The 8,347-nt window shown below is 47.7% G+C and overlaps 1 long non-coding RNA gene across 1 annotated transcript in view; it reads right to left on the bottom strand.

Moving 5' to 3' along the window:
• Positions 1-4,170: 4,170 nt before the first annotated feature.
• The window catches only part of LOC123775708 (uncharacterized), a 35,102-nt gene continuing 30,925 nt past the window's right edge, over positions 4,171-8,347 (bottom strand). The window contains exon 2 of the long non-coding RNA XR_015727292.1: positions 4,171-8,347. This exon is cut by the window's right edge and continues 24,751 nt beyond it. This is a non-coding gene — a long non-coding RNA (uncharacterized LOC123775708).

Raw genomic sequence — 8,347 nt, 5'->3', positions numbered from 1 at the left:
CTTTGGTACTTAACTTCCTTATTTGAAGCACGAAGGCCCAGGATGCTGGCCAAAGAGGACTTTCTTTCACATTCCATGGGATTGGCCCCAGGCCTGCCTCTGGCCCTTCCCTGCACGTGACCTTGAGCCGTTCCTGGCCTTTCAGCATCAAAACAGCCAGAGGGTCACACAGCTCGGGTCATTAAGTCATTCAACAAACATCCACTGAGTTCTTTCTGTGCCAAACACTGGCACAGACACTGGAAGCAAATAGGTGGGGGGGAAAGTACTGTCCTTGCCTTCATGGAACTTGCAGTCTAAAATGCCACAAATAGGGGCGCCTGGGTGGCTCAGTCGTTAAGTGTCTGCCTTCAGCTCAGGGCGTGATCCTGGCATTCTGGTATCGAACCCCACGTCAGGCTCTTCTGCTGGGAGCCTGCTTCTCCCTCTCCCACTCCCCCTGCTTGTGTTCCCTCTCTTACTGGCTGTCTCTCTCTCTGTCAAATAAATAAAATAAATCTTTAAAAATAAAAAAAATTATAAAATAAAATGCCACAAATAAATCAAGAATTGCAGCTGAGATTATGCTGAAGGTATTGCTCAGCGGGGATGGTGTGCTCTAGGCCCATCGTGAGGGCTTCCCTGAGAAGTGACCATGAAGCTGAGGTCTGAGCGAGGAATTAACGCTAAGCCAAGGGGGTGGCCACGGGTAGCCCCCAAGCAGGGGGCAGCAGGATCTGGGGGCCTGCGCAGACAGACCCCGGGGGTGTGAGAGATCATGGTTCAGAAAGAGGCCACGGCCTCACCAGGGGAGCAGGTGCAGGTGGGAGGCGAGCCTGGGAGGCCAGAGTGCCGGGCTGAGGGGCCTCACCTTCGCCTCAGACAGAAGGCGTCCTCCGAGATGCATCACGCAGGGGAATCACCAGATTGGATTTGTGTTTTGAAAATGTCCTCCTGTTTACTAAGAGGAGAAGGGGATCTCGTGGGCCCTCGTCGTTGCCTTGAATGATTTTTACCGTGGTGTTACTTAAACGTGTACCCCCATAAAGCGAGGTGTAAATTCCTTGTAGCTCTTAGACGACCATAAAACCGAGACAAATTGATCAATCAAATACAAAATCAATTCAAATCAGATTAATTTTATGGGACATAGTATGTCTTTTGTTTGAAACCCTGTCACCAGCTACAGTACGGACATGGCCCCACCACGGTGGCTTTCGAGTTTGTGGGGCAGAGCAGAGTGGCCTTTTAAATCAATAAGAGACTATCGAAATGGCCAAGAAAGCCATGAAAAGGTGCTCAGCCTCATGACGCATCGGGGGAAACCCAGGCCCGCAGTGGGCTACCACTTCCGACACCAGCCCGGCTAAAGTGAAGGAGACCGACAGTATCAAGTGTTGGTGGGCACGTGGAGCAACTGGAATCCCCGGCAGCCGGTGGGAATGTGAATGGGTAAAAGCACATTGGTGGGAAGCGCGGGTTGGGTCTACCGCCCTCTGACCCAGCACTTCCGCCCGTGGGCACAGACCCGACGGAAGTGCATCTGTGCGTCCACCGAGGGACGTGGCCTGGAATGTTCACAGCGGCACTATTGGTAATAGCTCGAAATGGAATGAGCCCAACTGTCCCGCAGCTGTAGAAAAAAATGTAGTATAAATAAATTGTCGACTATCCATAGGACAGATAACGGGCCAGCTTTCCAGACAGACGATCCACAGCTAGACACGACGACATAAACAACGCCCGAAACATCACGCACACAAGGTGTCTTTTACATAGACCACAAAACAGGTGCGACTGTGTCTGGTGTTGGGCGTCAAGGTAGATGGAGGCGACCCTCATGGGGAAGTGGGGTAGTAACCGGGGATTTGGGAGGAGAAGGAGACCAATAGACTGGACGGTGGGGAAGTTGCTAGAAACAGCACTTTTTTTTTTTTTAAGATTTTATTTATTTATTCGACAGAGATAGAGACAGCCAGCGAGAGAGGGAACACAAGCAGGGGGAGTGGGAGAGGAAGAAGCAGTCTCCCAGCGAAGGAGCCTGATGTGGGGCTCGATTCCACAACGCCGGGATCACGCCCTGAGCCGAAGACAGACGCCTAACGACTGCGCCACCCAGGCACCCCTAGAAACAGCACTTTGGTCCTCAAGGCTCTGAATTCAACGGAGAGGCCCAGTGTGGGGCAGGGGGACAGGCCTAAGAAATACAGCCCAGGGTCCCCTGGTCTCCCTTTCCTTGTCCACACGGACCACCAACTAGCAAGCGGTAGCCCAGGCCTATAGCCCACCCTGGGCACCTTGTCCTCCTCCAGCCCCATGAGACCACCTTGCTGTTCTGCACTACAACCTGTTGACCAGTGGGAGCCAGGGTAGGAAAGGGGCTGACCTTACAGGCCAGAGAGTGGGAGCTCCTGGGGGGAGAGGCCTTGCTTACAGTGCTGGACATTGGTAGGCAGCCCCTGGCCCCCGCTTCCAGAGAACCATGAGGCAGCCCCACGAGCACAAGCTCCCGACCCCGGCCAGCCTCAGGCGAGCTCAGCTCCAGCCCTGGCTTTGAGGTTCCATTTGTTTGTGCCTTCCCCTCCCCTCCCCTGCTGCTCTAGAGTGGGGAAAGGGGGAGGGCCCTTCCCTGCTCCTGAAAAGTGGACAAATAACCCGCTGCAGCCGCCGTGAGAAGGGCCGCGTCGGTCTGCAGGAAGCTGGTTCTCCACAAAGGCCGGGGGCTGAACGCTCAGCAGGGCAGGATGCCGTGTGGACAGCCGACCGGGGCCCCCCACGGGAAGCTCACGGGCAGGCTTCCCGGAAAATGGGATTGTTAAATCAGAGTTTAGAGTTTTTGCTTAAGAAGCACCCACTGTGGGCCCGGCACTGCGCTCAGAGCGTTGACGCACAACCTCATTTAACTCTCCCAGTCACAGACCCCGAACCCAGACAAGACCATGTTCAAAATCAAGTCGGAGAGTATCTGCCTTTCAGTTGGAGTCTCGTCCTTTTACATTAAATGTACTTCTTGTTGGAGGTAGGTTTAGGTCTATCATCTTGCTGTTTATTATCTGTTTGTCCCCTTCTCTTCTCCATGCCTCTTTTACTGCCTTCTGTTGGGCTAATCGAGTATTTATAAATATTCCATTCGGTCTTCTCGGTTTACTTTTTAGTTATCCCTTTTTATATCTTTGGTTGCTCTAGGAGGGGTTCCAATATGTATTCTTAAATTATCACCGTTTACCTTCCAGTAATAAAACACCACTTCATATATTCCGTAAGAACTTTACAAAAGTAGAATTTTATTTTAGCCTCTCCTGTCTTTTGTATTACTGTGGTCATATATTTTACTGTTATGTGTTATAAATCCCAGAATGCACTGATATCTTTGCTTTAAGGAGTCCATTATTTTTAAAGAAGTTTAGAAAAGAAAAATTGTCTTCTGTATCCACTCATCTCTTTACCATTACGGGTGCTATTTTTTCCCCCTGTCAGTCTGAAATTCTATCTGGTAAATCATTTCCCTTAAACCTCAAACCAGGGCAGCTGGGTGGCTCAGTTGGTTAAGCAACGAACTCCTGATTTCGGCTCAGGTCATGATCTCAGGGTGGTGGGATTGAGCCTCGGGTGGGACTCCAGGCTGGGCCTGGAACCTGCTTAAGATTCTCTCTCCCTGGGGCGCCTGGGTGGCTCAGTCATTAAGCGACTGCCTTCAGCTCAGGGCGTGATCCCGGCGTTCTGGGATCGAGCCCCACATCAGGCTCCTCCGCTATGAGCCTGCTTCTTTGTCTCCCACTCCCCCTGCTTGTGTTCCCTCTCTCGCTGGCTGTCTCTATCTCTGTCAAATGAATAAATACAATCCTTAAAAAAAAAAAAAAAAAGATTCTCTCTCCCTCTCTCTCTCTGCCCCTGCCCCCCTTTCTCTCTTTCTCTCCCTCTCTAAAAAAATAAATGAATAAATAAATAAATAACTTACAAAAAAGCAAAACCTAAAGCCTTTCTTTGGCATTTCTTTTTTTCAACATGGGGCTTGAACTCACAACCCCAAGATCAAGACCTGCGCTGAGATTAAGAGTCGACACTTAACCAACTGAACCACCCAGGCGGCCCTGGCATTTCTTATCATACGGGTCTCCTGGCAACAAAGTCTCTGCTTTTATTCAAGAATTTAAATTTTTTTTCATGTGGAAAGACATTTCACTGATAGCATTCTTTTTTTTTTTTTTTTAAAGATTTTATTTATTTATGTGACAGAGAGACAGCCAGCCAGAGAGGGAACACAGCAGGGGAGAGGGAGAGGAAGAAGCAGGCTTCGAGCCGAGGAGCCTGATGTGGGACTCGATCCCGGAACGCCGGGATCACGCCCTGAGCCGAAGGCAGACGCTTAACGACTGCGCTACCCAGGCGCCCCTCACTGATAGCATTCTAAATTAACAAAAAATTTCCCCTTCATTTTTAAGGTGTCGCTCCATTGTCTTCTGACTTACATTGTTTTTATGAGAAGTCTGTTGTCTCTCGCATCATTGTTCTTCTGTGCATAATTGTCTCGGTTTTTTGGTTTGTTTGTTTCTTTTCTTTTTATTTTTTTCAGCTGCTTCCCGGATTCTCTCTTGATTGTCGGTTTTCAGCAGTCTGACCATGATGTGCCTAAGTACGGTCTTCTTTGCAGTTATCGCGATTAGGGCTCACTGAACTTCCTTGACTGTTTTTTCAAACATGGAATATTCCCAGCCAATATTTTTTCATCACATACTTTTTTTCTGCCCTATTATCACTCTTTCCACCCCTAGGACTCCAATTACATAAGGCTGCTTAATCCAATCTCACAGGTTACCGAGGCTCTGCTCATTTTTGTGGGTCATTTGTCTCTTTGTGCTTCGGTGTGGCTAATTTCTATTGACCTGTCTTTAATGATTTGATTTATTTATTTGAGAGAGAGCATGCACAAGCAGGGGGAGGAGCAGAGGGACAGGGAGAAGCAGATTCCTCGCTGAGCAGGGAGCTGGACTTGGGGCTCCATCCCAGGACCCTTGAGATCATGATCTGAGCCGAAGGCAGCTGCTTAACTGACTGAGCCACCCAGACACTCTTATTGACCTGTCCTTATATTTACTGGTCCTTGGGGCACCTGGGTGGCTCTGTTGGTTAAGCGTCTGATGCTTAGTTTCAGCTCAATCATGATATTGAGCCCCCAGTTGGGCTCTGTGCTCAGCATGGAGTCTGCTCAAGATTCTCTCTCACTCTCTCCCTCTTCCCCCTGCCCAGTGCTCTCTTTCTCTCTCTCTCAAAATAGACACATGTTTTGTCTTGTTTTATAAATACATCTTTTTATAAAAAAATACATTTACTCGTCCTTTTTTATTGGGTCTAATCCCATCCAGTAGATGTTTATATGGCTTTTAATCCCATCCAATGAATGTTTGACTTTTGAGATATTGATTTTACAGTTTAGAATTTGATATGATCTTTTTTTTAAAAAGTTTCCTTATCTTCTTTGTTATGGGTTGAAATATGCCCTCCCCCAACAAGATATGCTAAAGTCCTAACCCCCAGGACCTCATCATATGACTTTATTTGGAAATAGGGTCATTACAGATGTAATTAGTTAAGATGAGGTCACACTGGAGTAAGGTGGGTCCTCAATCCAATATGACTAGTGACCCTGTAAGAAAAGGAGAGAAAGGTACCTGGGTGGCTCAGTCAGCTGAGCTTCTGGCTTTGGGTCAGGTTGTGATCTTGGGGTCCTGGGATTGAGCCCCATGTTGGGCTCCCTGCTCAGTGGGAGTCTGCTTCTCCCTCTTCCTCTGCCCCTCTTCCCCCACTTGTGTTCTCTCTCTGTGTCAAATAAATAAATAAAATCTTAAAAAAAAAAAAGGAAGGAAGGAAGGAAGGAGAAAGAAAGAAAGAAAGAAAGAAAGAAAGAAAGAAAGAAAGAAAGAAAGAAAGAAAGAAAAAGAAAGAAAAGGAGAGGAGAGGAGAGAGACAGAGAAAATACCATGTGAAGAGGGAGGGAGAGATTGGAGTGATGCACATACAAGCCAAGGAACTTCAAGGATTGCCAGCCATCGGCAGAAGCTAGGAGACAGGCATGGAACAGACTGTTCCTCAGGGCTCTCAAGAAGGGGCTGTCCCCCTCAACACCTGGATTTCAGACCTCTAGCCTCTGGATCTGTGAGAGAATAAATTTCTGTTGTAAGCCACCCTGTTCAAGGTACTTTGTTCTGGCAGGAAACGAATGTACTCCTAAAATTTCTCATGACTTCATCCGTTATAATTGCCTTTTCCCCATAGACTCTTTAACAAATGTATTATAATGATTTAAAAGTTTGCTTACGGGGGCACCGGGGTGGTGCAGTTGGTTGAGTGTCTGTCTTCTCTTGGTTTCAGCTCAGGCCGTGATCTCAGGGTTGTGAGATCGAGCCCCATGTCACGTTCCACTCAGCACAGAGTCTGCTTGGGATTCTCTTTCCCTCTCCCCGCCCCTCCTGCTTGTGTGCTCTCTCTGTCTCTCTTAAATAAGTAAATCAATAAATCTTTAAATTAAAAAAATTTTAAATTACATTTTGCTCACTCATTCCAACATCTGGGTTGTCTTTGATCTATATCTACTGACTTAAAAATTTTTTTTTTGTCTATGTGTCACATTTTCCTGTCTCATCCCATATCTAGTAATTTTTAATTTTATGCTGGACATTGTGTGAGACAATGTAGAGATTCTGGATTGTGTTATCTTCCTCTGAAGACTTTTGCATCTTGTTCTATTAAAGTTTTGGCCCTTCGCCTTGGTCTTGTGGAGGTTTGGTGTCAGACTTCATTAGGACAGGTTTACTTCTAAGTCATTGTCTCCCAGGATCTCACTGAAAACCCTGATGTGTCCAACAAACCACGCTAACTTGATGAAATTTGAACTAGAAAATCTGTTTCCTCCGTGCCAAGCAGCTGCAGAAATCTCTGCTCAGCATTTTCAGTCTTCCAGCTGTGTTTTCTCCTTGGAGTCAGGACCCATGCCAGAGTCAGCCAAGAATTTAGGGGAGTTTTCTCCCTCTGTGGCTCTCTTTTCTGGGATTTTTCTCTCTCAATTTCCAGCTTCTCTAGAGCCTCCAAACTCCAATTTCCTACTCTCCAGCTGGTAAGGTTTCTGATTTCTGCTTGTCTTCTATCCCCCTATGCACTACATAAACTGGAGAATGCCTTCGAGGAAAAGCCAGATAAAGGTGGCCCTCATCAGTATGGTTTCCGTGTTTCAAGGGTCATATCTCCCCCAGTTTCTGCCTGATTTTGGTCACTCTCCAGTATTTCCAAACAACTCTGTCTTATCTATTTATCCAGATTTTATCATTGTTACCAGCAGAAGGTTAATCTGATATAAAATACTCATCCACTCTCAGCAAGTCTGTGCTTTGTAAGTCATTACACTATGCTGGCTTAGACTTACAAGTCAGCGCTCATGTTAGGTCTAGTTTTAGACTTGACATTGGAAGTGATATGGTTTGGTGGAAAGCACAGCCCCTTTTGCTATGGTCTGGAGCCAGCTACCCCCCGATGCTGAGCCTCAACCCTGATACTTTGTTGAACAAAATCTTTTATCTCACTGAGCTTCGATGGCCTCACTTGGGTAACAAGAATAACAGTCTCCGTCTTGCAGGATAAGGCATGGAAATAGCCTGAGGAAACGCCCCACACCGTACCTGCACACGATAAAGTACTCAGTAGATGGGAGCTGTTATTAACAGTGAATTACATGATTCTCTTCTTATAAGTAAAGATCCCCAAGTGACGTGACCGTCAGCTAGACCCAATATTGGCCTTGAGGAGGGTTCCCACCCTATTCTGTTGATAGGTTTTAAAATACAAGCCGATGTCCACACGTTTGGTCCTCACAGTCATGTCAAATGCGCATGGGGGGACGTGCACTCTCTGGGATGGAATGAACCACACCTTCTGCACCATAGAAAGTGCCCATTTAGGGCACCAGTGAGGACTCCTGCTAGCTCATGTCTGGGCTAAGTCAGGTCCTGATTGAATGGGATGTGCCGGGCTGGGTGACACTCGCTCACCAGGATTACACAGTAACCCAAGTAGGTAGAAATCAGTCTACTGGGTATTTAAGGGGAAGGCGTCCTCCGAAGTAGCACAGGCCACTGAGACAGCGGTCCAAACGAGGGTCTGGCAGAGGGGCCCCTTGTCTTCAGGCAGAGCCGTGGGAGCCAAGGCTGCATTCCGGATCAGTTGTGTGGCTTGGGCAAGCCCTGCCCCTCTCTGAACTGCCTTCCACTGAGAGATGACCTCTGAGCTCGCTCTCAGCACGGGATCAGATCCCTAGTCCTGGACTTACCTCCAGCAGGCCAAGTGAGGTTGGGCACCTCCCTTAAACAAAGAAACAAAC

The sequence above is a fragment of the Ursus americanus genome, chromosome 18, assembly GCF_024610735.1.
Source record: "Ursus americanus isolate L20-20 chromosome 18, mUrsAme1.1.p, whole genome shotgun sequence".
NCBI lineage: Eukaryota > Metazoa > Chordata > Mammalia > Carnivora > Ursidae > Ursus > Ursus americanus.
This window is presented reverse-complemented; position numbering and strand designations above follow the sequence as displayed.